The 17,882-nt window shown below is 53.6% G+C and overlaps 2 pseudogenes; both read right to left on the bottom strand.

Annotated features, from left to right (window-relative positions):
- Positions 1–5,441: 5,441 nt before the first annotated feature.
- Positions 5,442–15,911, bottom strand: LOC139353931 (eukaryotic translation initiation factor 3 subunit J-like; annotated as a pseudogene).
- A 412-nt stretch (positions 15,912–16,323) lies between these two features.
- On the bottom strand, positions 16,324–17,064 carry LOC139353914 (eukaryotic translation initiation factor 3 subunit J-like; annotated as a pseudogene).
- Positions 17,065–17,882: the final 818 nt, after the last annotated feature.

Consider the following 17,882-nt stretch of genomic DNA (forward strand, 5'->3'; position numbering starts at 1 on the left):
CATTTGGCTATCCTTGTTATCAAACCACAGTTACAGGCTCTTGCCGCCCCAGGCGACGCTTTGCACCTTTAGTGCCACGATCTGCTCAGATCCAAACTGCATCACACAATATCATCCATACCAGGCATGACTATTGTTGATCAAATCTAGCCCCTGTGTTTGATGTCTCACGACGAGTGTCTTTTTCACCACTGTCACTTTCCTCAATAGTCTCATCAGAGATCTGCTCGTCCGGCAGCCTTCTCAAACTCTCGTGCGAATACTTGTAGGTTCGCTTGCTAGTTAACGATTTTAACAGGTATCGATCACCTTCCAACAACTCGGCAACCACAAAAGGTCCTTTGAACTTAGGATCCAATTTGGTCTGATGCCGCTCTTCACTTCTAAGCAAGACATGATCCCCAACCTTGTGTTTTACAACTTTGCCCTTATTCTTATTGTTGGGGCGGTGCGGCTTGATCGCTGAAATAATTGAAGCCCCAATATCAAGTGGTACGCATAAATATACGCGGGTAACTTCTGGGGTTTTTACGCGACGTGCGTAGGTGTTTATTGTATCACTTTGAAACAAGAACTGCTTAAGCCTAACTTAACTTAAGCGCTCCAGAGCAGAGCGGAGACTTAGGGGAGAGATGGAGAGGGAGAGCGGACGGCAGTGCGAGCGCGCGAGATATAGAAATCTGGATAAAACTGCGGCTCGACACTGCCTCCTGAAATTAAACGCCCTTTTGGCGTGAACATTCTCCCCCCCCTTGCGAGGACACCCGTAGCAAGAACCTCAGGATAGTAGGCTCAGGAATATGTTGGAGGTGTAGATCGGTCGTCCGTATGTAGGAGAGTGTGGTGGGCCTTTCCACACTTGTGGCAGTGATGACCACTGCGGCAGGAGTCCTTGGAATGATTGTGAGCCAAGCAATTGGAGCAGTACTTCTGGATATGTACTTCCTGAAGCCGATTCTGGGGGCTTAGCCGTAGAAAGTGGTGGCACTTCCGTAGGGGATGGATCTTTTGGCAGACTCGGCATTGGTAGGATTTAATACCTCGAGTACGTCTGCCATCCAAGGCGGGGTATGGAACCCAATATTCGGATGGAGTATTCTTAGGAGGAACTTTTTGTACGGAAATTTGCGTTGAATAGGACGAAATGATGTGTGGAACTGAGGCGGATACTGGCCTTGGAGGGTCGGATGGAATCGTCGGCGTAGTAGGACCACTGTTTCGATGCAGCAATGTGTGATGCCGATCTTGGCAAGTGAGACAGTTGTGAGCGCTTGTGCAATCTTGGAATTGATGGCTACTTGCAAAGCAATTGGAGCACAACTGCTTCCTTTGGATATAGGCTAGGCGATCGTCTACCGTCATTTGTAGGAAGCGTGGACATATACGTACGGGGTGGTTCTTCTTCGAACACAGATCGCAGCCTTTGGGTATCGGAACTAGCCTTGTGTTGAAGGAATTTATTTTTGGAAATTCTGCCTCTCGATTTGTGTCTTTGGACTGGACGTGGTGGAAATTGGAAGATCGGAAGCTATCGACGGCCTCAAGAGTTAGATGGCGCTCCGTCAAATATGCATCAAGCTCAAGCCACGTAGGAATTTCGGCTTTATTTTGGATGGATTGCTCCCATAATGAGAGAGTGAGCTTTGGTAGTTTTGTCGAGCACATATAAACCAGGATAGGGTCCCAATTCTCAATATTAACACCGGAAAATTTTAAGGAAGTTAAGCAACCTTGAAAAGTGTGTTGAAGTTCCTTTAAGGCTGCTCCCGACTCCTGTGCTATGGATTGCACATTGAAAAGTGTTTTCAGGTGACTGTTTACCTGCAATCGCTTATTTTCGAAACGCTCAGTTAGGTTATTCCAGGCTGAGCGAAAGCCATCATTGGTGAGTGGGGATCTTGAAACTATAGAATGAGCTTCGCCACTTGTTTTTGAATTTAAGTGGAATAATTTTTCAACGGGCGTTAGACTCGGATTGTCTATGTATATTGCCGTGAAAAGGTCCCGGAAAGTTGGCCAGCGAAGATAGTCGCCAGAGAAAACCTCTGTGTCGATAGGAGGGAGCCGACAGCCATAAGACGTGGAATTTTGGGACGGAGTTACTGGAGCTTGAGGTATTTGGGAGGAGCCTTTTTGAATTTGTTCCATCAGCTGCGCGGCAAATATTTCGTAAGTGGAGTACGTTTGGTAATACTTGGACTTTAGTATGGATTTTGTGTCTGCGGCGCTCTCGCCTGCAGATATAATGCTGTCGGAGCATATGTCGTATGCTGCCTTTACCGTTTGCCACAAGGAATTGAGGTGATCGCGACGGATTTTATAGGCGGATAACGTTGGTGTAGAAGCACCTGGAGCGTTCACAGTGGCCTCAAAGTGGATCAGACAGTCAGCTGTGGCCATAAATCGGGTTAAAGCGGATTTTACTGATGTTGCCATGACGTTAAATAATTTAGAATTTTAATTCTGATGTAAGGAAACGGATTGGAATCAAATTGGAATTTAGGAACCAATTAAGATTGTAAATATATACGGTCACACTGTCGGATAGGCAATAAATATTTATTATATCGGATGGTCGTACTTATGTAAGGAATTACGGACTTTAATATTGTTTGTTTGAAAGGAACACTTTTTGTGAGCTCTTGACCCACTGTGCACTGGCGATATACGTATGTATGTACCCTGTACATATGTACATATGTGGGGTGCGAATAGCGGAATAACGTTGCGGGAATTGGAAACACTTCGCTTATGTTTGTATGTCGGTGCGTTTGTTTGTCAACTGCACAATTAAATTGCAAACGATTTGCTGGAGTAAATTTGTGGAATTTGTAACTTTGTTCTTAATATTGGAAGTAGTTTAGCCGTATTTGTAGGTCGAGAAAAGTAGTTGGAGTGGACTGTTGTAACGAACTGATTTTTTATTGTCTGCTCGCTACGAGATTCGTGCGGCTAGCTCAGTATATTGTGTGTTCGTCCCACCAAATTTATATTAACGTGACCGCCCAGTAGCTCAGTGAGAAAGCACAGAATTCAGGGGTTCGTATTGGGTTTTATTGCGGGTATATTATTACAAGTGTCTTAGTCGCTTGGTTGGCTTTGACTCGTTGCTGGTGACCCTCGGTGCTTCCGACGGTCCTGGATGACTCTACGACCTCTCGCCTTGATGACTCGGTGCTCCAGTCCTGTAGCTCCCTGAAGATACTCGCAGCTCCCTGAAGATCCTCGCCGCTCCCTGAAGATCCTCGCAGCTCCCTGAAGATCCTCGCAGCTCCCTGAAGATGCTCGCTCGCGGTTCACTTCTCACGCGTGACTTGGTGACTGCTGGTAACGACTCGGACTCGCGAGGGGTATCGGCCGTACGGGCTTAGGGAAGCGTCACCGTTCTCAGACTAGGGTGAACAGAAGCTGCGCTCTCCAGGATCGCTCCTTTCGACACACCGCCGCCTGTCCCTTGCTCTGTCCCGGATGGTCCCACTGGGGTTTCTGCTCAGCCCGCGCGGACAGTCAAGGCGGTAACGCCAGGAAGCTGCCTCGCGCCTTACTTCGCTTCCACGCCTAGTGTAAACGAACGTTCCACCCTAGCCTCACCCTTTTGCTTTTTGTCCGGGACGTTTCCGTGTGGCTTTTGGTACTCGGGGTTCGGGCACGCCGCTCCGGGACCTCGCAAGTCGAATCCGTAGGGCTCTCCTGGACAATTCCACTCGAGACCGTACCGATCGACCGCTCTCCCTTCTGGCTTGTTATATTTGGGGTTCGGGCACGCCGCTCCGGGACCTCGCAAGTCGAATCCGTAGGGCTCTCCTGGACAATTCCACTCGAGACCTTACTGATCGACCGCTCTCCCTTCTGGCTTGTTATACTCTTTCCAGGCGTAACGCCAGGACTTTGTGGACAGGGTTAATCGACCGCCTTGACCTAGCCGTGTGATGCCCTCTGGATCTCAGCTACCTGCGTCTCAATTCGGAGATTCCTGGTATCCCAATCCCGAACGTCTCGACGTAGCAATCTCGCTCCTTGTAGGCTCCCACGGCGCTGCTTCTCTGGCGACTCGACTTGCTGCTGCTCCCTTGTAGGTTATCTGGTTGTTTGATTGTTCACTTTGGTATCTGAGCGATCTTGACGGTTTGACTCCTTGTGATCGACTGATCCAGCTGCCAGCGCTCTGCGGCCTTATATAGGGCCTCCAAGCACCGTTATTCCCCTTTTGCGCACGGCCCGCTGGATCTCTCCACTTTGGGTCCAAAGTCCGTGCCTCCTGGATGACCCACTTGTCCTTTATGTACCGCTTCCAATGGATGTTCCGCCCACTGCTGCCGTTCCGCTGATTCCCGTGCCGCTTGTGGCACGCCTGTGTGCCGCTCCACTGCCGAGATGTGGCACTTCCTCTCCCGGTCCAAAGTTCACGGGAGAGTCCAAAGTCCAGAAGAGTTCCGTTATCCCCTTCTGCATACGGCACTCTTGCTCTGCCCGCGAAGTCTCCATTCTCTCTCGATCTCCATCCTTGGTCTCCAATCTCTCTCGCTCTCCTTCATTGGTCTCCAAACTCTCTCGCTCTCCATCCTTGGTCTCCAATCTCTCTCGCTCTCCTTCATTGGTCTCCAAACTCTCTCGCTCTCCTTCGTTGGTCTCCAAACTCTCTCGATCTCCCCGCCGCGCCGTTACTACGCGAATTCGCCGCGTATCTGGTAAGCGGCCGGCCATCTGCTGCTGCTTCTATTTGTGGGGAGTTATTCAACTCCTCACATTCCCCCCTTACTTCGGGAAACATTTTAGACTGGTTCCTACTCTCCGGCGTTTCCTTGCTTATCCTAGCCTTTGAGTCCTTGTGATTCCCGCGGCGCTCCCTCGTTGCTCCCTCGATGCTCCCTCGACGCTCCTAACTCCCTTGAGTTTCTACAGCGGGGGTCATCCTCCTCGTAGCAACTTTAAATCTCCCGCGCCGATATTTCCTGTGTTCCCACTGGGACATCGATACTCCTGGGCTATCGATCCCCAGCTCGCTGCTCATTGCTGCGTCTCACTCCATTCCGTGTCTCCTCCGCCTGGTCACACCATTCGTGCGTGATCGATATTTATTCGCTATCGACGGTGCGGCGTTGCCACCTGCTCGTTGCGATACTTCCACCTTGGCCGATATTTCCATTGTCGTGTGCCCATCGATCGCACTATCGTCCAGTGCCAATCGATCGCCTATCGAGGCGCCCCCTTCCCTGGCTCATGGTGATTTTGCAACTTTCTAGGTAAGTTTTCGCATTTCCTCACTCCTTTCTATTTCATCCTTTCTCTCTCCACACGACCTCTCTCGCCTCTCGTCTCTCTCTCTCGCCCTTCAATCGTCCTCAGCCGGCTGAGCCTGGCTTTACGCTGGCAACACTCGAACGCTGGTGCGGAGAGGACTTCGCATTTGCTTCGCTGCAGGTAAGTATTTCGGTGTCGCTTGACTGCTTCCTGTATTAACCCAGTATGATTTTCAGAATGCTGGAGCTGCCATGTATGCCCCTTACTTCTGGCCCCTGTTTCAGCTTTTCCGAGTGCAATGTCTCCACGGTCATTTCGACCCTTTTGATGTCAGCGGCGCTCAGGTTCACGCATAGGCTGCGCAACAGATCTTCGACGAACTGGGGAAAGTGCTCCGATTCCCGGAACTGGGCCACCTTCCAGCTGATCGTGGCGCCGAACTCCTTGAACTCCTCCTTGCTTTCCGGATTGAAGGCATCGAGGCCGCCGCTCGTACTCGTCACGCCGAAGGCGTCTTGGGCGTGTTTGAGGTCTGAGGCCTCCTGGATCTTTTGCAGGCGCAGCTTCTCGGCCAGTTTATCCTCGGGTGATAAGTTAGCCAGTCGTTCCGCCTCCGCTTCCTCTTCCAGCCGCGCTTGCTGCTCCAATTTGGCATTTAGTGCCTTGCTTGGCTTGGTTTTTGGCTGGGGCTTCTGTTTTCGTGGGCTTCTCCTCGTCCTTCTTACTACCCAGATCTACGGTACAGCTCTCTGCTCTGTGCCGTCTTTCCCCTTCCTTCGGCAGACTTTTGATGCGTGTTTTTCTTTTCCTCCGATCAGTCCCAATCGAGACCTTAGACGCTCTGGTTCGCTCCCTTTGTGTTCTTAACGTTCTCCTGATGTCCTTTATGTGTTTCATCGCGCCTTTGTAGATGCCCTGTAGTATCCTTGGAGGTATCCTTGGAATTTGTTAGTAGTATCCTTTGGGAATCCTTGCAGGTATCCTTGGACTCTTTCCGTAGTACCCTTTGGGAATCCTTGGACGTATCCTTTGACTCCTTTCGTAGTATCTTTTGGGCATCCTTGGAGGTATCCTTGGACTCCTCTCGTAGTATCCTTTGGGCATACTTGGAGGTATCCTAGGGATCCTTTCGTAGTGTCCTTTGGTCATCCTTGGAGGTATCCTTGGACTTTTAATGTTGTTTTGCATCTGTTGTGTCTGCTTGCTGTAGCCGCTCGCTTGTGTTTTCCGTTTGTTGCTGTTTCAGCTCGCTTACGTGGATGGTCCGCTCTTTCTTTGTGTTTATGTGTCGTATTTTGCAGATTACTGGTGACGCAAAACCTATGACTTGGTAAGGTCCGTCGTATCTTGGGGCCAATTTTGCTGCGAACCCCTCGGCCGCTTTTGATAAATGGTGTTCCTTGGCCCACACGACGTCACCCACCTTTGGCGTCCATTGCCTCCTCCTTAGGTTATAATGCCTAGCCTGGTCCTGGGATGCTTTCTCCAGGTTCCGCCTTACAATCTCGAAGATTTCCCTGAGTTTGTTAGCATTCTCTTCCGGGGTCTCTGTCGGTCGTCCGGTCCCTACGGTTTCTCTGTCGTATAGGGCGCTCGGTAGTCTTGGTTCTCTGCCTTGGGTAATGAACGACGGTGTGTAACCTGTGGATTCTGAAACGCTCGTGTTTACTGCCAGCATGATTTCTGGCCATTTTTCGTCCCAGTCTCTTTGGTTCTGCCCTGCGAACTGCGCAATCATTGTTTTCACCGTCCTATTGGCTCTCTCAGTCGGGTTCTTCTGTGGGGTGTATGGAGCTGTGAACTGTTGCCTGGCTCCCATTTCGGCCAGGAAACTCTTGAAGGTTTTGCTGGTAAACTGGACTCCGTTGTCCGTTATGACTATTTTGGGGACCCCATACCTCGCGATTATGCGTTCTTTGAAAGCTTTCATTAGGGATTCGGCCGTCGCGCTTCGCAGCGGCACCAACTCAGTCCACTTGGAAAACCTGTCTATCAATACCAGCAGCATTTGGTTGCCGTGTTTCGAACGCGGCAGGGGTCCGACGAAGTCCGCACATACCGTAGCCCATGGTTCCTCTGGCACCTGCGTAAGCATTTTCCCAGCCATTTGCATCTGATTCGGCTTGAACCTCATGCATGTCTCGCATACTCGCACGTGGGCTCGGGCGTCTCTGTGCATTCCTGGCCAGTAGTACCGGGCTGCCAGACGTGCTATTGTCTTTCGGCTTCCTACATGGCCAGCCGCCGGTGAGTCGTGGTTCTCCTTCAGCACCGTTTCCCGCAGCGCTTTCGGGACGCACATCTTCCATGTTGCAACATCTTCGCTGCCCGCTCTATGAGGTATATTCCTGTACAGGGTGTTACCCTCCATCACGTAGTCTGGATACTTTTGCGGCTGGGTCCTTATCTTTTCGCGCATTTCCAGAATCCAGCTGCATGCTGCAGAAGCTTCCGCCGCCGACGTCTCCTTGATCCCTCGAAGCGTTTCCGGCAGTGGCTGCCTTGACAAAGCGTCTGCCACCACGTTGAGTTGCCCTTTCCTGTACGCTATTTCGAAGTCGTACTGCTGCAACTCCAGGGCCCATCTGGCGATCCTCCCTGAAGGGCTCTCTATGCTGTTGAGCCACTTCAGTGCCATGTGGTCGGTTACTACTTTAAAGTGGTAACCTTCCAGATACGGCTTGAGCTTTCGGATTGCCCAGACGATTGCCAAGCACTCCTTCTCGGTTGTTGAGTAATTCTTCTCAGCGCCGTTGAGCGTTCGGCTTGAGTAAGAGATTACCTTTTCGCCTCGTTCAGTTTCCTGGGTCAAGATTGCCCCGATGCCGTAGTCGCTTGCGTCAGTTTGCAAGATGAATGGTTTGTCGAAGTCCGGGCATGCCAGTACGGGGTCTGCGACGAGTCTTGCCTTCACCTCTTCGAACGCCGTCTGATGTTCCTGTGTCCACACCCATTTATTGCCCTTGCGTAGCAGATCGTTCAGAGGTTTGACTATTTTTGCGAAGTCAGGTACAAACCGGCGGTACCATGATGCTACGCCCAGGTACTGTCGGAGCTCTCTTACTGTCGATGGTGGTTCTAGTTCGGCGATGGCTGCTACCTTTTCCGGATCCGTGCCTATTCCTTCGCTAGTCACTCGATGACCGAGATATAACAGCTCTTTCTTGAAAAATTGACACTTCTCCGGGTTTAATCTCAGATTTGCCTCCTTTAGTCGTCGGAAAACTTCCTTTAGGTTGGCCTTATGTTCTTCCAGCGAGCGCCCGATCACTATGATGTCGTCCTGGTAAGCAAATGCGTGCGGCGACATTTCTGGGCCGATCACCCGGTCCAGCACCCGTTGAAAAGTCGCAGACGCCGAATGAAGTCCGAATGGCATTACTTTCCATTGGAATAAACCTTTCCCGGGCACTGTAAATGCCGTATACTGCCTGCTGTCCGCTTTCAGTGGGATTTGCCAGTACCCATCCTTTAGGTCCAAGCTGCTGATGTACCGTGCTTCCCTCAATTGGTCGAGAATATAATTTATTCGGGGCATCGGGTAGGCATCCTTCACAGATTTAGCGTTTATTTGCCTAAAGTCGACGCACAGTCTCCATTTGCCCGTCTTTTTTTTAACCATCACGATGGGAGAACTGTATGGGCTTGTTGAGTGTTCTATGTATCCCATTTGGAGAAGCTCGTCCACCTTCGCATTGATCTCCCCTTGAACTTTCGGATTCTTGGGATAGTATCGCTGCTTTATTGGTTTGTCGTCTTTCATCGTGATCTGATGCTCTGCCATGTTTGATGTTCCCTTCATGCTGCTGAAAGTCGATAGCTCTGCCTCCAGGAATTTCGTGGTGTCGTCATCTTCGCTTGCCCGTTGTACGACTGCCACCGACAACTTTTCCTCGAGCCATCCCTTGTGACGCTTCCTGGCCGGTATTATCACTTCGTGTCCAGCGCACTTAATTTCGGTACCGACTTGTGTTAGAAAGTTCCATCCCAACACCAATGAATCCACTACTCCTGGTAGTATCAGCAGGCTCATGCTCAGTCGCTTGTTCCCGAACGCAATTTCCACCTCCAGCTGCTCATCGATTCCGCCACATCTTCCGTCTGCCAACCTAACTTGCCGTCGTATCCTCGTAATCTTTCCGAGGGCAGCCAGGTCGTCCCCCAGCTCTTTGCTTATAAAGCTTGCTGTTGCCCCGGTGTCGATTGTGGCCTTGTATGTGCCCCCACCAATCGTCACCGCTGCGGACAACTGCTGCTCCTCCTCGATCAGCTTTCCCGTTAGTTTGGAGAGGTAGCATCTTGCGACCCCCGCTCGCCTCTCTGCGGCTGAGATCGCTGGGCATTTCCCGCCTGCTGGCAGCATTCAACGCTCCTGACGCCTACTCTCCCGCACACCCAGCAGAACAACAGGCGTTGGTGCCGACATCCCCGCGCCCAGTGTCCATGACCGCCGCACTTTCGGCAGGCCTCCTGGGGGTCTGTGATGTGTGTCGTTTCACGAGGCCTTTGTGTTGTACTTGGTGGCCTCCAAACATTGTTTGCTGGTTGCATCTGTTGCTGTTGTGGTGGTGTCCATTGGCCTCCGCGTGGTGCTCCTGTTGCCTGCTGCCGTGGTACTCGGTTAGGTGGCGACCATTGGTCGTTTCCCCGCGTCTCCTGGATTCCTGTCTCTTCGCATCTTCTGCATGTTACCTGCGCTGGCGATGACGACTTGTTCTTCGAGAATTTGTTTTCTTGCGCGAACGCTTCCCGCTCCTTTTCCAGTTCTTCATACTCGTCTGCTAATATCATCAGCGTGTCCAGGTCCGACACTTTGTATGCCCTTAGGAAGATCCTTAGACTGGGGGTGCAGTTCTCTTTAATGACCCTTAACGTCTCTTTCGTAGAATAGTTAAGTGGCCTCACCATCGTCTGCATGTCGATCATGTAGTCCTTGAACGACTCGCTGAAGCCTTGCTTCCTTTGCCGGACCTGGTCCGCCAGCCTGGTGAAGAAGTCTCTTGGCAGGAAATATGTGTGGAAGCTTTCAATGAATTCTGCCCATGTTCTCCATTGCTTATTGTTGGCGATGAACCATTTCAAGGCCCTTCCTTTTAGCAACTCCGGCATTGCTCGAGGGATCATATCAAGCTCCAAACCGTACGTGTTGGCGGACCATTCTACCTGCTCCAGGAACTCGAATGGTTTTTCCGCCCCGTCGAACCTGAACGACCATTCGCGGACCTGCTTAGCGACCTTTGCATAGTCCGACTGGCTTGGTCTCGGGATCAGCGCTGCTGCTTTCTTTTCTTGGCTTGACTCTCTCCTGTGGGCCTCTTTCTGTATGTTGTCAACGCTCAGGCTTGCCACCAGGTTGTCCCCTTCAGCGTTCGTTAACGTAATGCTTGGGCCGGCTCTGTCGTAGTATGTCGCCTCTAGCTCGGCCCAGATGTCGACGAGTTGTGGATCGTTCTCTGTTTCGGAGTAGTATTCCGATAGTACCTTCCTCATGTCGTCTAGCCTGCCCTCCAGGGCGACGTTGAGCCTCTGTGCGACATGGGCGAAGTCTTCCTTCTTGAGGCGGTAAATCCACTTCTTTCCCATTTTTACTGTGCTGTTCTCACTGTTGGGACAATCACGTTGGGCGCCAGATGTAACGAACTGATTTTTATTGTCTGCTCGCTACGAGATTCGTGCGGCTAGTTCAGTATATTGTGTGTTCGTCCCACCAAATTTATATTAACGTGACCGCCCAGTAGCTCAGTGAGAAAGCACAGAATTCAGGGGTTCGTATTGGGTTTTATTGCGGGTATATTATTACAAGTGTCTTAGTCGCTTGGTTGGCTTTGACTCGTTGCTGGTGACCCTCGGTGCTTCCGACGGTCCTGGATGACTCTACGACCTCTCGCCTTGATGACTCGGTGCTCCAGTCCTGTAGCTCCCTGAAGATACTCGCAGCTCCCTGAAGATCCTCGCCGCTCCCTGAAGATCCTCGCAGCTCCCTGAAGATCCTCGCAGCTCCCTGAAGATGCTCGCTCGCGGTTCACTTCTCACGCGTGACTTGGTGACTGCTGGTAACGACTCGGACTCGCGAGGGGTATCGGCCGTACGGGCTTAGGGAAGCGTCACCGTTCTCAGACTAGGGTGAACAGAAGCTGCGCTCTCCAGGATCGCTCCTTTCGACACACCGCCGCCTGTCCCTTGCTCTGTCCCGGATGGTCCCACTGGGGTTTCTGCTCAGCCCGCGCGGACAGTCAAGGCGGTAACGCCAGGAAGCTGCCTCGCGCCTTACTTCGCTTCCACGCCTAGTGTAAACGAACGTTCCACCCTAGCCTCACCCTTTTGCTTTTTGTCCGGGACGTTTCCGTGTGGCTTTTGGTACTCGGGGTTCGGGCACGCCGCTCCGGGACCTCGCAAGTCGAATCCGGAGGGCTCTCCTGGACAATTCCACTCGAGACCGTACCGATCGACCGCTCTCCCTTCTGGCTTGTTATATTTGGGGTTCGGGCACGCCGCTCCGGGACCTCGCAAGTCGAATCCGTAGGGCTCTCCTGGACAATTCCACTCGAGACCTTACTGATCGACCGCTCTCCCTTCTGGCTTGTTATACTCTTTCCAGGCGTAACGCCAGGACTTTGTGGACAGGGTTAATCGACCGCCTTGACCTAGCCGTGTGATGCCCTCTGGATCTCAGCTACCTGCGTCTCAATTCGGAGATTCCTGGTATCCCAATCCCGAACGTCTCGACGTAGCAATCTCGCTCCTTGTAGGCTCCCACGGCGCTGCTTCTCTGGCGACTCGACTTGCTGCTGCTCCCTTGTAGGTTATCTGGTTGTTTGATTGTTCACTTTGGTATCTGAGCGATCTTGACGGTTTGACTCCTTGTGATCGACTGATCCAGCTGCCAGCGCTCTGCGGCCTTATATAGGGCCTCCAAGCACCGTTATTCCCCTTTTGCGCACGGCCCGCTGGATCTCTCCACTTTGGGTCCAAAGTCCGTGCCTCCTGGATGACCCACTTGTCCTTTATGTACCGCTTCCAATGGATGTTCCGCCCACTGCTGCCGTTCCGCTGATTCCCGTGCCGCTTGTGGCACGCCTGTGTGCCGCTCCACTGCCGAGATGTGGCACTTCCTCTCCCGGTCCAAAGTTCACGGGAGAGTCCAAAGTCCAGAGGAGTTCCGTTATCCCCTTCTGCATACGGCACTCTTGCTCTGCCCGCGAAGTCTCCATTCTCTCTCGATCTCCATCCTTGGTCTCCAATCTCTCTCGCTCTCCTTCATTGGTCTCCAAACTCTCTCGCTCTCCATCCTTGGTCTCCAATCTCTCTCGCTCTCCTTCATTGGTCTCCAAACTCTCTCGCTCTCCTTCGTTGGTCTCCAAACTCTCTCGATCTCCCCGCCGCGCCGTCCTGGGGTCCAGCGGGCTCACCCGGGGACCACACTCTTCCCAGATCCGGGGTTCTTCCGCCGCTGCCGTCTCCTCCGCGGGTCCCTCCGGCCAGGTCCAGACGACCGTCTGTTGTCGCCACCTTACCCCTTCGGCCACGAACGTCCGGGTGCTGTGGCTCACGTGGGCCGCCGGGATATCTGTCCGGATGTGTTGCTGCTGCGGTGGTGGCTGCCGCTGCGGTGGTGGCTGCTGCTGTGGTGGCTGCTGCTGCTGTGGTGGCTGCTGCTGCGGTGGTGGATGCTGCTGCGGTGGCTGCTGCTGCTGCGGTGGCTGCTGCTGCTGCGGTGGCTGCTGCTGCTGCGGTGGCTGCTGCTGCGGTGGCTGCTGCTGCGGTGGTGGCTGCTGCTGCGGTGGCTGCTGCTGCGGTGGCTGCTGCTGCGGTGGTGGCTGCTGCTGCGGTGGCTGCTGCTGCTGCGGTGGCTGCTGCTGCGGTGGTGGCTGCTGCGGTGGTGGCTGCTGCTGCGGTGGTGGCTGCTGCGGTGGTGGCTGCTGCTGCGGTGGCTGCTGCTCGTGCCTCGGCGTGGGCGGTCGCGCTGGCGTCCACCGTGGTGACCCCTCGTACCGCGGTGTGGGCGGGATTTCGGGCAGCCACCGCGGAGGCGAGGACGCCCAATCGTCTGCCACTTCTTGCGGCGTGGTGCAGGGTTCGGGCGCATACCTCGGCGTAGGTGGGTACCCCGGGTTTTCCCACAGCTGCGCCTCCTCCTCCTCGGCCATCCGTAGTTGGGCCTGCCACTCCGGCGTCTCCTCCATCTCCTTCAACCGCCGCTCCTCGTCTCGCCTTCGCGCCTCGCACTTGCGCCGAAATTCCCATGTGGCCGCTACCACAGCCTCGGCATGGCTACTGAGAGCCAGCTGGTCCTGGGGCGACTCTTCGCTGGCCCACTCTACCTCCGCCGCGCCAGTCGGGATGCGGCCGTCGGCCCTGTTGACCGCTTTGCGAAGCCGCCATCGCCGTTGCTCCACCCGTGGGTCCTCCACCAACTCGACGTCGCTGTCGGAGCTGATTACCGGATCGGGGACGCCCCGCCCGGAGATCCGCCGCGAGGTTCGGGTAGGCCGGGCTGCCGACCATCCTTGCCCCGGGCTAGATCCTCCGGACGGCTGGTGGGCAGATGTAACGAACTGATTTTTATTGTCTGCTCGCTACGAGATTCGTGCGGCTAGCTCAGTATATTGTGTGTTCGTCCCACCAAATTTATATTAACGTGACCGCCCAGTAGCTCAGTGAGAAAGCACAGAATTCAGGGGTTCGTATTGGGTTTTATTGCGGGTATATTATTACAAGTGTCTTAGTCGCTTGGTTGGCTTTGACTCGTTGCTGGTGACCCTCGGTGCTTCCGACGGTCCTGGATGACTCTACGACCTCTCGCCTTGATGACTCGGTGCTCCAGTCCTGTAGCTCCCTGAAGATACTCGCAGCTCCCTGAAGATCCTCGCCGCTCCCTGAAGATCCTCGCAGCTCCCTGAAGATCCTCGCAGCTCCCTGAAGATGCTCGCTCGCGGTTCACTTCTCACGCGTGACTTGGTGACTGCTGGTAACGACTCGGACTCGCGAGGGGTATCGGCCGTACGGGCTTAGGGAAGCGTCACCGTTCTCAGACTAGGGTGAACAGAAGCTGCGCTCTCCAGGATCGCTCCTTTCGACACACCGCCGCCTGTCCCTTGCTCTGTCCCGGATGGTCCCACTGGGGTTTCTGCTCAGCCCGCGCGGACAGTCAAGGCGGTAACGCCAGGAAGCTGCCTCGCGCCTTACTTCGCTTCCACGCCTAGTGTAAACGAACGTTCCACCCTAGCCTCACCCTTTTGCTTTTTGTCCGGGACGTTTCCGTGTGGCTTTTGGTACTCGGGGTTCGGGCACGCCGCTCCGGGACCTCGCAAGTCGAATCCGTAGGGCTCTCCTGGACAATTCCACTCGAGACCGTACCGATCGACCGCTCTCCCTTCTGGCTTGTTATATTTGGGGTTCGGGCCCGCCGCACCGGGACCTCGCAAGTCGAATCCGTAGGGCTCTCCTGGACAATTCCACTCGAGACCTTACTGATCGACCGCTCTCCCTTCTGGCTTGTTATACTCTTTCCAGGCGTAACGCCAGGACTTTGTGGACAGGGTTAATCGACCGCCTTGACCTAGCCGTGTGATGCCCTCTGGATCTCAGCTACCTGCGTCTCAATTCGGAGATTCCTGGTATCCCAATCCCGAACGTCTCGACGTAGCAATCTCGCTCCTTGTAGGCTCCCACGGCGCTGCTTCTCTGGCGACTCGACTTGCTGCTGCTCCCTTGTAGGTTATCTGGTTGTTTGATTGTTCACTTTGGTATCTGAGCGATCTTGACGGTTTGACTCCTTGTGATCGACTGATCCAGCTGCCAGCGCTCTGCGGCCTTATATAGGGCCTCCAAGCACCGTTATTCCCCTTTTGCGCACGGCCCGCTGGATCTCTCCACTTTGGGTCCAAAGTCCGTGCCTCCTGGATGACCCACTTGTCCTTTATGTACCGCTTCCAATGGATGTTCCGCCCACTGCTGCCGTTCCGCTGATTCCCGTGCCGCTTGTGGCACGCCTGTGTGCCGCTCCACTGCCGAGATGTGGCACTTCCTCTCCCGGTCCAAAGTTCACGGGAGAGTCCAAAGTCCAGAGGAGTTCCGTTATCCCCTTCTGCATACGGCACTCTTGCTCTGCCCGCGAAGTCTCCATTCTCTCTCGATCTCCATCCTTGGTCTCCAATCTCTCTCGCTCTCCTTCATTGGTCTCCAAACTCTCTCGCTCTCCATCCTTGGTCTCCAATCTCTCTCGCTCTCCTTCATTGGTCTCCAAACTCTCTCGCTCTCCTTCGTTGGTCTCCAAACTCTCTCGATCTCCCCGCCGCGCCGTTACTACGCGAATTCGCCGCGTATCTGGTAAGCGGCCGGCCATCTGCTGCTGCTTCTATTTGTGGGGAGTTATTCAACTCCTCACATTCCCCCCTTACTTCGGGAAACATTTAAGACTGGTTCCTACTCTCCGGCGTTTCCTTGCTTATCCTAGCCTTTGAGTCCTTGTGATTCCCGCGGCGCTCCCTCGTTGCTCCCTCGATGCTCCCTCGACGCTCCTAACTCCCTTGAGTTTCTACAGCGGGGGTCATCCTCCTCGTAGCAACTTTAAATCTCCCGCGCCGATATTTCCTGTGTTCCCACTGGGACATCGATACTCCTGGGCTATCGATCCCCAGCTCGCTGCTCATTGCTGCGTCTCACTCCATTCCGTGTCTCCTCCGCCTGGTCACACCATTCGTGCGTGATCGATATTTATTCGCTATCGACGGTGCGGCGTTGCCACCTGCTCGTTGCGATACTTCCACCTTGGCCGATATTTCCATTGTCGTGTGCCCATCGATCGCACTATCGTCCAGTGCCAATCGATCGCCTATCGAGGCGCCCCCTTCCCTGGCTCATGGTGATTTTGCAACTGTCTAGGTAAGTTTTCGCATTTCCTCACTCCTTTCTATTTCATCCTTTCTCTCTCCACACGACCTCTCTCGCCTCTCGTCTCTCTCTCTCGCCCTTCAATCGTCCTCAGCCGGCTGAGCCTGGCTTTACGCTGGCAACACTCGAACGCTGGTGCGGAGAGGACTTCGCATTTGCTTCGCTGCAGGTAAGTATTTCGGTGTCGCTTGACTGCTTCCTGTATTAACCCAGTATGATTTTCAGAATGCTGGAGCTGCCATGTATGCCCCTTACTTCTGGCCCCTGTTTCAGCTTTTCCGAGTGCAATGTCTCCACGGTCATTTCGACCCTTTTGATGTCAGCGGCGCTCAGGTTCACGCATAGGCTGCGCAACAGATCTTCGACGAACTGGGGAAAGTGCTCCGATTCCCGGAACTGGGCCACCTTCCAGCTGATCGTGGCGCCGAACTCCTTGAACTCCTCCTTGCTTTCCGGATTGAAGGCATCGAGGCCGCCGCTCGTACTCGTCACGCCGAAGGCGTCTTGGGCGTGTTTGAGGTCTGAGGCCTCCTGGATCTTTTGCAGGCGCAGCTTCTCGGCCAGTTTATCCTCGGGTGATAAGTTAGCCAGTCGTTCCGCCTCCGCTTCCTCTTCCAGCCGCGCTTGCTGCTCCAATTTGGCATTTAGTGCCTTGCTTGGCTTGGTTTTTGGCTGGGGCTTCTGTTTTCGTGGGCTTCTCCTCGTCCTTCTTACTACCCAGATCTACGGTACAGCTCTCTGCTCTGTGCCGTCTTCCCCCTTCCTTCGGCAGACTTTTGATGCGTGTTTTTCTTTTCCTCCGATCAGTCCCAATCGAGACCTTAGACGCTCTGGTTCGCTCCCTTTGTGTTCTTAACGTTCTCCTGATGTCCTTTATGTGTTTCATCGCGCCTTTGTAGATGCCCTGTAGTATCCTTGGAGGTATCCTTGGAATTCGTTAGTAGTATCCTTTGGGAATCCTTGCAGGTATCCTTGGACTCTTTCCGTAGTACCCTTTGGGAATCCTTGGACGTATCCTTTGACTCCTTTCGTAGTATCTTTTGGGCATCCTTGGAGGTATCCTTGGACTCCTCTCGTAGTATCCTTTGGGCATCCTTGGAGGTATCCTTGGGATCCTTTCGTAGTGTCCTTTGGTCATCCTTGGAGGTATCCTTGGACTTTTAATGTTGTTTTGCATCTGTTGTGTCTGCTTGCTGTAGCCGCTCGCTTGTGTTTTCCGTTTGTTGCTGTTTCAGCTCGCTTACGTGGATGGTCCGCTCTTTCTTTGTGTTTATGTGTCGTATTTTGCAGATTACTGGTGACGCAAAACCTATGACTTGGTAAGGTCCGTCGTATCTTGGGGCCAATTTTGCTGCGAACCCCTCGGCCGCTTTTGATAAATGGTGTTCCTTGGCCCACACGACGTCACCCACCTTTGGCGTCCATTGCCTCCTCCTTAGGTTATAATGCCTAGCCTGGTCCTGGGATGCTTTCTCCAGGTTCCGCCTTACAATCTCGAAGATTTCCCTGAGTTTTTTAGCATTCTCTTCCGGGGTCTCTGTCGGTCGTCCGGTCCCTACGGTTTCTCTGTCGTATAGGGCGCTCGGTAGTCTTGGTTCTCTGCCTTGGGTAATGAACGACGGTGTGTAACCTGTGGATTCTGAAACGCTCGTGTTTACTGCCAGCATGATTTCTGGCCATTTTTCGTCCCAGTCTCTTTGGTTCTGCCCTGCGAACTGCGCAATCATTGTTTTCACCGTCCTATTGGC

Source organism: Drosophila suzukii (assembly GCF_043229965.1).
Source record: "Drosophila suzukii chromosome Y unlocalized genomic scaffold, CBGP_Dsuzu_IsoJpt1.0 scf_Y1, whole genome shotgun sequence".
In the NCBI taxonomy this organism is placed as follows: Eukaryota; Metazoa; Arthropoda; class Insecta; order Diptera; family Drosophilidae; genus Drosophila; species Drosophila suzukii.